We start from the raw sequence: 14,736 nt of genomic DNA on the forward strand, positions 1-14,736 counted from the left end.
GTCGGGGCACCTGGGTGCCACCTCAGGATCCCGGCGGCCCGGCCGCGGGTGCCGCGGGCTCAGCTTCCCCGGGCGGCCGCGCCGCCGCCGGCTCCGGGATGCCGGGCCACCCCGTGAAGCATCTGCAGGTGGCTGTCCCGGGCCCTGGGCTACCCGCACGCGGCGGCGGGGCGCCGGCCTAACTGCTGTCCTCTGCGGCGGCGCTTGGAGAGACGCGCCCGGGGGCTCTGGCGCCCGGGGCCGCTCTGTCCCGTGTCGCTCAGCACCTGGACGCTGGCCCCGCTGCCGCCTGCCCGGCGACCTGGGGCTCTCCCTCCCGGGGCCAGCTCCCCCACGTCCCCCGCATCCGGCCGAACCTGGCTGGCCCCGCCGCTGAGCCCGGTCCCCCATCGGAGGGTCCCGGCTGCCGGGACTCGCGTGCGACAGGCGCCGCCCTCGGGGACCCAAGGGAAAGGGCGGAGGACCCAGGGCGCTGAGGCGGCGGTTGCGCGCCCACGCCGCGGTCGTGGCCGGTCCCACCGAGCGAGGCGACGCCTGGTCCCTGCAACTGCAGCCCGGTGCGCGCGGCCAGAGGCTAGCGAGTCCCGCGGGGCCAGACCGTTGGCCTCGCCCTTTGCCCTCGTCGACTATTCTGGAGCCCGTGCGTGGCCCGCTGCGCGCCCGTTCTCTGTCACCCGGCCCGGTGGCCCTCGCGAGCCTGGGACGAAGGGCGCGCTGGCCGCCGAGGGGTCGCAAGCTAGGACACCCGCTGACTTTTCTACAGAGTCCAGGGATTCGCCCGCAAGCGGACAGCTCTTCGTGCCACCTTGTGCAGGCAGCTCCCCCGCCCGCCGGTGCCCCCCAGTGTCCCCATGGATCCTGGGTCACCCCTGCCCCGCCCCTCACCTCGGATGCTTGCAGCCTCCTGGGCCTGCACCCCTCGCTGTTGGGTCGCCCCCCAGGGGACGTATCTGGCCCCGCGGCTCCCCTCGGGGTGCCTGCTCTGTGGGGACTCTGCAGGCGGGACTCCCAGAGAGAAGCCACTGTGTCTGCTGGCACCTCCAGTGTGTTGGCCGCTCAGGAAGGATAAAGATCCTTCCCCAAGGGCGCAAATACTCTCCTCGGCCAGCCCTCCTGCCCCACCGGGGGAGAGGAACTTCTATGAAGCTCTGCTGTCCCAGTCACTCTCCCAGACCCTCGTCCAAAGGAGGCTGACCTGAGAGACACCTGGAAGGGTGAGGACGAGGATGAAAAGTGGCAGTGGCAGTGGCAGGATGATGAGAGACGGGCCACACCAGAGCTGGAGCGCATTCCATCCACGTCTAAGTCCTTGGAGACCACATCTTTCTGGTGAACTCCTGGATTCCAAGGGAAACCTCCATTTCTAAGAATACTCTGTGGTAAGGGTAGATGAATTCCAGACCATGGGTCAGGTATATGTGTCATCTCCGGACACTCCAAAACCTCATCACATGTCCGGAGATGACAGCCAAGGAAGAATTCTAGAAGACACCTTTGGTGCAAAAGGTGATTTTATTAAAGCACGGGACCGGGCCCGTGTTGGCAGGAAGGGCTGCAGTGGGATTGTGTAGAAAGGCTGGTTATGTCCCATGGACTTGAGGGAGGTAAAGTCAAAAGGGAAGTTTCCAAGGACTTTCATATGCTAAAGACTCAGAGATCACTGCAGGCCTGCTGTTGCCAAGCTAAGGTTGTTTTTCCTCTAGCAAAGCATTAACATCAAGTAGGTAGGGAGTCCCTGGAGAAATGGTTTCCTCTGCCAGCCTCAAGTGTTTGTCAGTGGGCCCCAGGTTATAAGGAAATTCAACACTGTCTGCCATTCCCTTCTTGCCTTTGTTCCCTACATCACTCTGGAGGGGAGGGTGAGGTTGGGGCTCCAGGAAACTGAGTCTATAGGGCTCTGGAGATCCGGCTGGCTGGCCGTTGCTAAGATTGCCTTTTTCTTGTAATTTACTAAGATATGTGTAAACTAATGAAGACTGCCCCCCCCCCGCCCCGCCCCGTCCTGCAGGACCGTGATCTCTATCAGTTAACCATTTGTTTTCTTTCCTTTCCTTTGGTCTTGGGCAGCCAGGAGTGACTAAGGGATATCACACAGATCCCACCTGTGGGGGAGGGGTGTGCTAGCTTGTATGTTGCCCTCATCCTGCCTTATGCTCCCCCATCTCATATATATTCTCATATATATATATATATATATATATATATATATATATTCCTTTTTAGACAAATTACAAGAACAATAAGAAATTCACATTCTTTTTTAAAATTTACCTTTCATTTTATATGTATAACGTCTTTAAATGCTCTTAAAAACATTTTCAATATTCCACCATTCTCATTTCACTTTTTTTTTTTTAATTTTTTTAACGTTTATTTATTTTTGAGACAGAGAGAGACAGAGCATGAACAGGGGAGGGTCAGAGAGAGGGAGACACAGAATCCGAAACAGGCTCCAGGCTCTGAGCTGTCAGCACAGAGCCGGATGCGGGGCTCGGACTCACGGACCGAGAGATCATGACCTGAGCCGAAGTCGGACGCCCAACCGACTGAGCCACCCAGGCGCCCCTCTCATTTCACCTTTAAGTGGCTTTCTTTTTTTGCTGAGTTAGATTACATTCTCGGGCTTTATTTAGGAAGTGGCCATCATTGTCATGAAGATGCTTTCCTTGCTGGTGGTAATGATGTGAAATGTTCAGGTCCGGAGCAAATGGTCAACAAAGAATTCTTGCAGGGTTTTCGGTGCAAAAAGGGAGGTTTTAGGAAAGCACAGGGACAGGACCGTTGGGCAGAAAGAGCTGCACTGGGTTGTGTGAAGTGGCCCATTATATACTTTCAAGTCGGGAGGGGGTTAGGGATAGCAGAAGTGTAACGAATTGGGAAGGAAAGTTTCCAGGTCCTCCAGGTGCTCACTGGTGTTAGGAAAAGGTCATTTATTACTTTCTAGAAACACCTCAGTCATGAGATACTTCAGATGTATGTCAGTGGACCATATGCTTGGAGGATGATTGCTAACATACATCTGGGGGAGGGTGGGTAGAGATAAAGGAAGTTTCCAAGGGAATTTTTATTATGTTAAAAGAGACTTACAGGATCTAGGAGGTTGGACTAATGTTAAGCTAAGACTGCTTTTTGCCCTTAGCAAACTACTAACATGCAGGCAGCTGAGTTCCTAGAAGGTCACTGTCTGTCGTCTCAAGGACTTGTCAATGGGCTGTAAGTCGTAAGGCTGTTCAATTGTTTTTCTTCTGCCTTTGTTTTCCACATCAGTAAATGTGGCCTGGAAGCTGGAAACAGGAGGAGGAAGAGGTGCTTCGTGAGCGTCCCCTGGGCCCTGGGCAGGGCTTCCCAATCCCCTCAGAGGAGCAACCACAGCCCCCCGATAGACCCCCTTCTCTCCTGTTCCTCAGAGCTAGTTTGCCTTTGGCACAACGGAACAATGGCCAAGGTACACAGAACATTAGACCTGCTTTCTTCAAACTTAAAACATGGTGAAGGCAGATCATTCCAGGTAGAGTCCACATTAAAAAAAATTTTTTTTGTTTATTTGTTTTTGAGACAGAGAGACAGAGCATGAACGGGGGCGGGTCAGAGAGAGGGAGACACAGAATCTGAAGCAGGCTCCAGGCTCCAAGCTGTCAGCACAGAGCCTCACGCGGGGCTCAATCACACGGATCGTGAGATCATGATCTGAGCCTAAGTCGGATGCTTAACCGACTGAGCCACCCAGGCGCTCCGGTAGAGTCTACATTGTAAACAATAGATGGCTTTCAACGGGAGATGGTCACACTTTACAAAAGCAACCGATGTCTTGGCTAAAGCCCAACATGAGCAATGAGAAGGGATAGAGCCACAACCCTGTTCCTTTGCAGCTGAGTTGCGAGGTCAGAGGTGGGCATGAGGCCTCTGGGGGTAGACAGGGCTTGAAAGGTCTGAGAGGCCAGCTCTGGGAACCCCCTCCACTCTGAAGATGTGGCTGCAGGGCAGAGGGAGGAAGGGGACAGGAAGGCCTGAGAGCAGGATTTCCTTCTGCTGCCACAGGGTCTGAAGCTCCACTAGCCCCACAGGGACACCGCAAGTTTGCATTAGGGACTGTAATAGGTCAACTTATGAGATATCAGAAAGCTTATTGTATATAAGTTCGGCTTAAACTCACCTTTCATGAATAATTGAGATAAAAGCTTATGTGGTTCCCTATTAGGGTTATCGGAAATTACTAACAGCCCTATCTCCCCTATTTCCCTTCTGTAACTTCGCCTGCTTGCTAAATAGATAACTTAGGTTGCAAAACGCTCCCCCCACCCCTTCTACCAAGATCTGGCCTAGGCAAGACCAACATGTAAAAAGTCATGAAATCACTGCCCCACCGTATCTTAGGTGTCTAACTATGACCTCTGTAAGTTTAGAAGGACCCCCGAGTATGAGATGCTGAACCAGTGTTTGTTTTGGGCTTTCATAGAAGTGCAGTTCCTGTTCCCTAAATATTAGTTCTGCTTAAAACCACATTTGCTGAGTTACTGAGAAATAAAACTTCCTCTTAACTGCTTGTTTGAGCTTCTGTAAACCTGCTCGGCGTAATCACCCTTCCCCATTTTCAGGCAGGGCATCCTGTTCGAACTAGATAGAAGACTAATATTGTAAACCACATGATTCAGCATTCAACTAGCTAGAGTCATCAAGTTATATTTTAAAATTCTTCAGGACTGTGTGATTGGTGCCCGCCTTATATTTTAAAAACCTACAACATTGTGTGATTGGTGCCTGCCCTTTCAAACTGCCACCCTTTGCAACCCGATTGGTGGATACAGGTTTTATAAGACATTCCCAAAGCTTGTTCCGGCCAGATTTTCAGGACCTGTTGTATTTCCCTGTCTGGCCTGGCCGTAATAAACTTGTTTTGATCCTGTTTTTGCTGTCCGGAGTTCATAAGTGATCGCGACCTACAACAGGGACAAAATACGTTCCCGAATGTTCTTATGGAAAATTGGTTACTCAGCAGTGGCACAGAAAAACATACAATTTAGAATTAGAGTTTAAAAGCAAGATAAAGATAAAAAAATTAAAAAATAATAAAAATATAAAAATAAAAAATAAAAGCAAGAAAGAGCCACTAACATTAGGAAAACTGAACAACCACAGAAGAGAAATAAAGATTGCTAGTGGTGACTTCCCTCTGTGTTTTGCATGTGAGAAGGAAAAAGCAGGTCAGGGAAATGCAGGATTTCAGGCTCTGGATGAAGGGCAGTGAAATCCCTTCTAAATAAGAGAGGTTTCCATGACAATTATCATCTAAAAGTACATATGTTTTCAGAAAATAGGGAACTGGCAAGTCCCCAAAAGTTACTAAATTGCTATCTTGAGTGTGGGGCAAGGCAAGCAGGGAGGGGGTGGGGGAAGCCAGGAGAGACCTGCTTTGCTCCACTGGACAAACAGCAGCGCTGTGGAATGAAGAAACCAAACGTGAGGAAAGGGGACCTTGGTGTGGCTTCGTGGTCCCCTCCCGTCTGTACCCTAAAGGGACTCTTCAACTTCACAGGTTGTTTTCAGCTTCTGAAATGAGGTGATAATTTGGCTTAAAGCCGAAGACTTTTACCTACTGCTCAGAGAAAATATTTGAAAAGGGTTAATATCCAAAACATATAAGGAACTCTTACAACCCAATAGCAAAACAAACAAACAAACAATCCGAATAAAAAATAGGCAGAGGATCTTAACAGACATTTTTCCAAAGAAGACATACAGATGGCCAACAGACACATGAAAAGCTCCTCAACATTACTCAGTATCAGGGAAATGCAAATCAAAACACAATGAGATATCACCTCACATCTGTCAGAATGGCTGTTATGAAAAGGACAAGAAATAATAAATGTTGACCAGGCTCTGCAGAAAAGGGAACGCTTGGGCATTGTTGGTGGGTATTTACCTCCATCAGGTACAGCCAGTAAGGAAAACCATACGGAGATTTCTCAAAATATTGAAAACAGAACTATCATATGATTTGGCAATTCCACTTCTAGGTATTTACCGAAGAAAATGAAAACACAAACTCCAAAAGACAGCTCTACCCTGCTTCACTGCAGTATCATTTACAATAGCCAAGATTTGGAAACAACTTAAGTGTCCATCCATAGATGAATGGATAAAGATTTGGTATATCTACACACACACACACACACACACACACACACACACACACACACACACACAGGACTATGCCTCAGCCATTAAAAGGAATGAAATCTTGCCATTTGCAACAACAGGGATGGACCTTGAGGGCATGATGCTAAATTAAATGAAGTCAGACAGAAAGGTAAATACTGTATGATATCACGTACATCAGGAATCTAAAAAACAAAACAAACACCAACAACAAATCAAACTCACAGAGACCGAGAACACATTGGTGATTGCCATAGGGGGAATTGGAGGGTGTGCAAAACCGGTTAAAGGGGTCAAAAACTATAAACATCCAGTTAGAAATTATTCATGGGGATATAATGCACAGCATATGACTATAATTTGTATTGTATTGCATATTTGAAAGTTGCTAAAAGAGTAGATCTTAAAAATCTTCACCCCAAGAAAAAAATGAAAAAAAAATTTTTGTAACTATGTATGGTGAGGGATGTTGACCAACCTTATTGTGGTGATCTGTGTGTCTGAAGGCTTCCTACCTTGTTCTGGAAAAGATCTCACCTCTGATCCTTTGTCAGGACAGACTCAGACCACCCACCTCCTCCATCCTGAGGGGTGGTGGTATCACACAGTGAGAAGCTAGAGGTGGTGGAAACCCTGGGAATTTGTGCCTGAATCCAAGAATCAGGCCAGCCTAAACGTGTGTGCTTTCGGTGGTTGCAGGAGGGGTGGGGAGGGGATGGTATTAGGCCTACGTTAGGAGAGGTGGTTCTAGGCCTCCATCAGGTAGGAAAAGCAGAGTCACACCCTTTGTGCTAAAACTGGTTTAATGAAGAATACCATGCCAGAAGGAAGGAAGACCCAGGCTAGCTAAGCATTACCTCTCTCCGAGCCCTTCCTAGAAGTTCTGCTCATCAGTCTTTCAGTTGGTAATTCATCTCTAAGACCTTAAATCTTCTCCACTTTATGATTTTGGACAAGTTAAATTTTTGTGGTTTAAAATAATACGTTAGCTGCTGATTCCACAGGTACTCGGGGGAGAGGACCTTGGAGGGTTTGTGGTAAAGCAGATACTCGTTCCGGTGGCTCTCACCATGCCTCGCGGCCTTGACGTGGTTGGCTTGGTTGGCCATTAGTGCCTCGTGGCGGGGCCTTGCTGAGCCTGTAAACCTCTGGCACTGACCCCCCTCCCCCAAAAGGCCCCTGTGTAATAAAAGTCCCCTTCATCTTCAGGAACATGGGCTTGTGACTGAGGCCAACGTTCATAGGGGAAGTGGGTCCGACTGAGCCCACGGTAGCCAGGATGCAGGGTGCGGAACAAGGAGGAGAGGATCTCCACGCCCGTGTGGTCGCTGAACTTCATGTCCGCATCCACACACACAAGGTAATCCGCTTCCTGGTGGAAGCGTGCCGGGGAAAATTGATGTGCGGAGCGTGGAGATGTCCTCCCAGCGGGCATGGCTCTGGACCTTGAGGATGATTGTCTGCCTCCTTTTTGGATGTTAATATGAGGAACGTAGTCTGGCCGGTCAGTGAAGACGTAGTAGTTCACCCTGTGTCCCGCCATGAAGTACATCTCTGCAGTTCCAGCAATATCTTCAGGTGGGTTTTGGGTCTTTTAGCAGGAAACGTGATGAATCCGATGGTGGCATTCTGGAGCTGGAACTGCTCATTCAGGATGTCAGTTTTGAAAGTCCCCTCCCAGAGGATGGGAGCCAGCCGAGGGGTCATGACAAGGACATCCTTCCTAGAGGGTGTTAGCACCTGTGGCTGTTGATACACCATCCTTGGTAAATTTTACACTTTTCAGACCATTCTGGTCTCTAACAGCGATGCTTGCATCAACCTGACCAGAAGCCAGCTTCTGGCTTCTTGGGTTCAGGTAACCCTTAGACCTGAAGATAATGATGATAAGAGCTAGGAGAAGAAGAAAGGTCACTCGATGAAGTGAATGGCATTTCTGTGTTGCAGCCAGTATGTGCATTAGCTGGGCCATGTCTGCATGACCCAAGGATGCAGCTCTTGTCTCCTCCAAGATACAAGGGTACTTGTCTCTCCTAACTTTCCCCTCTCGGTGGTTGAGGCAAGTTGGAGCTGATCGCCCGACCCTAAAGCACCCACACTCCCACTTCCTGCTCACTACTCCAGCAGCCCACGTTCCCCTGAGGCCTGAACCAGTGCAAGTGAGTACCTGAGCACAGGGATGTCCTGGATGCCCTTGGAGAAAGGAAGGATCCGAGGAGACCCTAATAAATTTAGGTTCCTTCTGAAGTGCTGTCAAAGAAACCAGGTGTCAGGACTTAGCCAACAGACAGCTAGAACTTAAGGACGAGCAGGAAGAAGACAAGTCAGGGCCCCCGAAACAGATTCAGGGGACTGGCTCAAGGTAGACCACTGAGCAGGTAAAGGCCAGAGACTGTGACGAAAGCAAGGCAGGGCAGTAGTCACCAGTGATGCCCTGGTCAGGACTTATGGTGTGGCCCTCCCTTGTTAACAGCTGAGAGCTAAGCACCGAGTTTCCTGAAAAAATCCTCAAGGTCAAGATCAGACTGTTTTCAAGATCATATCCATACAGCTAACATGGGCAATTGCTCGGAGGCCTGATTTGGAAGCCATGGTGGAGGGAACAGAAAACCTACAGATTAGGAATGCTTTCCTTCATTCTCTTAATAATTACTTAAAATCCACTAGCATTTGCTTTTTATGCTACAGACCTCACACCATTGTTAGGATTAGGCTGCTGAGCTTAATGTGCATTATCTTGTTCAATCCTTACAATAAGCTTGGGGGATGGGTGCTATGTTACCCACGTTGTACAGGTGGGTGACTGGCCCACAAGTACATGGCTGGCGGGTAAGTGCTGAAGCTGCCTTAGCAGCCCGATTTGAGAATATTCTGTATTCTGTCCCTTCGTCTCACTTGTGTCTTCAAGGTTTCCCTTATTGGGTTCTTTCTAAAGTCAGGTTCTTTGGTTTTCTCGCTGAGCCTTCACATGTCAGCTGTTCCTCAGACAGAGGCCTCAAGACACAACCCTTTGTTGACGCAGGGCTTATTCTATTGCCACTTCATACACCTCCTCCCGCTGATGTCCTGGGAAACTCCAAACATGTGCCTCCTAGAAAATGAAGCCTCAGACACAGACTTCTGATGCCACACTGGGGAGCCAACAGCAGGTGAAAAAGGGCCCCTTGGTGGAGAAGGAGCACCTGCCACCTGCACCACGAAGTGGGCTGGTGCTCTCAGGACACCTTGCTCTCTCTGTGACACCTTGCTCCTGCTTTCATGCAGAAGTGCTGGCTTGGGGCGCCTGGGTGGCTCAGTCGGTTAAGCGGCCGACTTCGGCTCGGGTCATGATCTCGCGGTCCGTGAGTTCGAGCCCCACGTCGGGCTCTGTGCTGACAGCTCAGAACCTGGAGCCTGTTTCAGATTCTGTGTCTCCCTCTCTCTCTGACCCTCCCCCGTTCATGCTCTGTCTCTCTCTGTCTCAAAAATAAATAAACGTTAAAAAAAAAAAAGAAGTGCTGGCTGGAGATGTGGGTTTTCAGGGGTTAAAAAGTCTTCTTAGAACAGTTCTTATTGTGTTGGAAGAGGGAGGGAAGAGTGTTCTGAGTGTCTTTTACTGCAGTCATCTTCTCTTTGTGGTGTGGATCATGACATTTGCCTGGGTGTGCATAAGAATGACAGTGTACCGCCAGCCTCACGACCCTTCCGCCACAGCACTTCAGGGGGTCCAGCATAGCATTAGTGGCCCAGCGTAATTTTTTCCAACATCTCTGACCTGCTCACAGTCCCCCAGCAGGCCTGCCTCCTCGGAGATAACCTGCCTGGGTCCCACTAACACCACAGAGAACAAGCATAGCCCATAACAGGCAGAGAGTCCATGCAGATGACTGCAGTGAAAGGAAAAGTGACTCAGACACAACAGCAGGGCATAATCAACACCCAAAGGATACTCTCCTGATGTGCCAGGTCTGGGTGGACAAGGGATACTGCACTGCAAGGTGCTGTAGGACCTCTTCTTCATAAAATCACAACCTTCGATAGCAGAAGACACCGCTAACTTTCTTAACACAGAGAAAGAGACACACAGAGGCAGACAAAATAAGGAGACAGAGAAATTTACCCCAAATGAAATAACAGGACAAGGCCGCAGCCAGAGATCTAAGTGAAACAGATATATGTAACATGCCTGATAGAGAATTTAAAGCAATGATCATAGGATACTCACGGACTTGAGAAAAGAATGGAAGGCATGAGTGAGATCCTTAACACAGAGAAGGAATAACACAGAAGAGATAAAGGGCACAGTTAAACCAAATGAGAAATGTACTTGATGGAATGAACAGCTGGATGGAAGAAGTGGAGGAATGAATTAGTGACCTAGAGATAGACTAATGGAATGGAATGAAGCTGAACAAAAAAGAGAAAAGGCTTATGTAGAATGAGAATAGACTTAGGGAACTCAGTAACTCCATTACACAATAACATTCATGTTGTAGGAATCCCAGAGAAAGAGAGAGAAAAGGGATAGAAATTTTATTTGAAGAAATAATAGCGGCAAACTTTCCTAATCTGGTTAAGGAAACAGTACACCAGATCCAGGAGGCACAGAGAACCCCCAACAAAATTGACAAGAACAAACACACACCAAGACATATTGCAATGAAACTTGCAAAATACAGTGATGAAGAAAACATTTTTAGAGCAGCAAGACAAAAGAAGTCATTAACTTACAAGGGAAAACCAATAAGGCTAGCAGAAGGTTTTTCAGCAGAAATTTGGTAAGCCAGAAGGGAATGGCATGATATATTCAAAGTGCTGAATGGGAAAAATCTGTAGCCAAGAATACTTTATCCAGCAAGACTATCATTCAGAATATAAAGAGAGATTAAGATTTTCCCAGACAAACAACTAAAGGAGTCATAACCACTAAACCAGCTCTTCAAGAAATATTATAAGGGACACTTTGAGGGGAAAGGAGAGACCAAAAGTGACAGTATGAAGGTAGGAAACACAAAAGCAGTATAAATGAATATTTCTGTAAAAAATCAGTAAAGGAACTCACCAAAAAAAGAACATAGAGTATAATAACATATATCTAACACATGGGGAGGAGAGGAGAAAACAATGGGTTCAAACTTAAATGACCATCAACTTCATATAGACTGCTATACGCAGAAGAGATTATATACAAATTTAATGGTAATCATATATCAAAAACCACTAATAAATATGCAAAGAATAAAGAGAAAGAAATCCAAATATATGACTAAAGAAAATCAGCAAAACATGAAAGAGAGACAAGAAAGGATCAGACAAAATCTTTAGAAACAACCACAAAACGTGTAATAAAATGGAAATAAATACATATACTATCAATAATTACTTTGAATATAATTGGACTAAAAATTCCAATCAAAAGAAGGGTGACAAAATGGATAAAAAAAAACAAGACCCATCTATATTCTGCCCACAAGAGACCCATCTTAGACCTAAACACACCTGTAGAATGAAGGTAAGAGGACAGAGAAACATCCATCATGCAAATGGATGTCAAAAGAAAGCTGGCGCAGCAATACTTACTTTGAACAAAATAGACTTTAAAACAGAGACTGTGACAAGAGCCAAAGAAGAACTCCATATAATATTAAAGGGGACAATCCAGTGAGAAGATATAACAATTGTAAATATGTATTCACTCAACATAGGGGCATCCAAATACATCCAGCAGTTAATAACAAACATAAAGGAACTAATCAATAACAGTATAAGAATGGTAGGGGACTTTAACACCCTACTTACATCAACGGACAGATCATCTAAACAAAAATCAACAAGGAAACAATGGCACTGAATGACCCACTGGACCAGATCGATTTAACAGATATATTCAGAGCATTCCACCCTAAAACAACAAAATACACATTCTTTTCAAGTACACGTGGAACATTCTCTAGAATAGATCATATATTAGGCCACAAAACAAACCTCAGCAAATTCAAGATAGAATTCATACTATGCATCTTTCCTGACCACAATGCTATGAAGTTAACCACAAGAAAAAAAAAATCTGGAAAGACCACAAATACATGCAGGTTAAATAACTTGCTACTAAAAAATGAATGGGTCAACCAGGAAATCAAAGAGGAAATTAAAAAGTACATGGAAACAGAGGCACCTGGGTGGCTCAGCCAGTTAAGCGTCCGACTTTAGCTCAGGTCATGATCTCACAGTTCATGTGAATGGGGAGTTCGAGCCCCGCGTCAGGCTCTGTGCTGACAGCTCAGAGCTGGAGCCTGCTTTGGATTCTGTGTCTCCCTCTCTCTCTGCCCTTCCCCTGCTCACACTCTGTCTCTCTCTCTCTCTCTCTCTCTCTCTCTCTCAAGAATAAATAAACATTAAAAAAAAGTTTTTTAAAAAAGTACATGGAAACAAAAGAAATGAAAACACAATGGTCCAAAATCTTTAGGATGCAGAAAATAAATTATATAGAAATGAAAATAACAATAGAACAGATCAATGAGGGGCGCCTGGGTGGCTCAGTCAGTTGAGCGTCCGACTGTGGCTCAGGTCATGATCTCGCGGTCTGTGAGTTAGAGCCCCGCGTTGGGCTCTGTGCTGACAACTCAGAGCCTGCAGCCTGCTTCAGATTCTGTGTCTCCCTCTCTGCCCCTCCCCGCTCATGCTCTGTCTCTCTCTCTCTTTCTCTCTCTCTGTCAAAAATAAATGAACGTTAAAAAATATTTTTTTTAATAAAAAAAGACAGATCAATGAAACCAGGAGCTGATTTGGTTATTTAAAAAAATGAATAAAAATGATAATCCCCTTCCTAGATTTATTAAAAAGAAAAGAGAAAGAACCCAGATAAATAAAATCACAAATGAGAGAGGAGAAATAACAACCAACATCACAGAAATACAATTATAAGAGAATATTATACAAAACTATATGTCAACAAATTGGACAACCTGGAAGAAATGGATAAATTCCTAGAAACATATAAACAACCAAAACTGAAACAGGAAGAAAACCTGAACAGACCAATAACCAGGAAAGAAACTGAACCAGCAATCAAAAACCTCCCAGCAAACAAAAGTCCAGGACCAGATGGCTTCACAGGCGTATTTTATCAAACATTTGAAGAAGAGTTAATACCTGTTCTTCTCAAACCATTCCAAAAAATAGAAGAGGAAGGAGAACTTCCAAATTCATTCTATGATGCCAGCATTACCCTGATTCCAAGACCAGACAGATACAGACTCCACTTGTAAAAGAGAACTGCAGGCCAATATTCCTGATGAACATGGATGCAAAAATTCTCAATCCAAACACTAGGAAACTGAATCCAACAATACATTAAAAGAATCATTCGCCACCTTCACGTGGGATTTATTCCTGGGCTGCAAGGGTGGTTTAATATTCACAAATCAATCAATGTGATACACCACATTAAAAAAAAGAAAAGAACCATATGATCCTTTCAATGGATGCACAAAAAAGCATTTGACAAAATACAACATCCATTCATGATAAAAACCCTCAACAAAGTAGGGTTAGAGGGAACATACCTCAACATGATAAAAGCCATATATGAAAAACCCACAGTTAATATCATCCTCAATGGGGAAAAACACAGTTCCATCCTCTACAGTCAGGAACAAGACAGGGACATTCACTCTCACCACTGTTATTTAACAGTTTATGGGAAGTCCTAGCCACAGCAATTAGACAAAAAAAACAAACAAACAAACAATAAAAGCCATCCAAATTGGCAAGGAAAAAGTCAAATTTTCACTATTTTGATATGATATGATAATCTATATAGAAAACCTGAAAGACTCCACCAAAAAACTGCTAGAACAGATACACGAATTCAGTAATGTTGCAGGATACAAAATCAATGAGAACAGATACACGAATTCAGTAATGTTGCAGGATACAATATCAACGTATAGAAATCTATTGATGAAAAAAATTGAAGATAACACAAAGAAATAGAAAAACATTCCATGTTCATGGATTGGGAGAACAAATATTGTTAAAATGTCTATATTACGCAAAGCAATTTGTACATTTAATGTAATCCCTTATCAAAAATATGAACAGCATTTTTCACAGAGCTAGAATAAACAATTCTTTTTTTCCCATCAATTCTAAAATTTGTTTGGAACCACAAAAGACCCTAAAATAGCTAAAGCAACCTTGAAGAAGAAATGCAAAACCAGAGGCATCGTTATTCTGAAGTTCAAGTTATATTACAAAGCTGTAGTGATCATGACAGTATGGTACTGGCACAAAAACAGATACATAGATCAATGGAACAGAATAGAAAACCCAGAAATGAACCCACAACTATATGGTCCATTAATCTTGGACAAGGCAGGAAAGAATATCCAAATGAAAAAAGACAGTCTCCTCAACAAACGGTGTTGGGAAAACAGAACAGCAACATGCAAAAGAATCAAACTGGACCACTTTCTTACATCACACACAAAAATAAATTCGAAATGGATTAAAGACCTAAATGTGAGACAGGAAACCATCAAAATCCTAGAGAAGAACACCTCTTTGACATCGGCCATAACAACTTCTTACTAGATG

General features: G+C 45.5%; 1 long non-coding RNA gene and 1 pseudogene across 1 annotated transcript; one reads left to right on the forward strand and one right to left on the reverse strand.

The window, feature by feature from the left end:
- Nucleotides 1-550: 550 nt before the first annotated feature.
- LOC122208275 lies at nucleotides 551-4,994 on the forward strand. Its single transcript, XR_006197169.1, has 3 exons — nucleotides 551-1,379; nucleotides 3,268-3,508; nucleotides 4,596-4,994. It is a non-coding gene; the product is annotated as an uncharacterized LOC122208275 (long non-coding RNA).
- Nucleotides 4,995-6,844: 1,850 nt separating this feature from the next.
- On the reverse strand, nucleotides 6,845-7,947 carry LOC122208240 (annotated as a pseudogene).
- Nucleotides 7,948-14,736: the final 6,789 nt, after the last annotated feature.

Source organism: Panthera leo, chromosome E2 (genome assembly GCF_018350215.1).
Source record: "Panthera leo isolate Ple1 chromosome E2, P.leo_Ple1_pat1.1, whole genome shotgun sequence".
NCBI lineage: Eukaryota > Metazoa > Chordata > Mammalia > Carnivora > Felidae > Panthera > Panthera leo.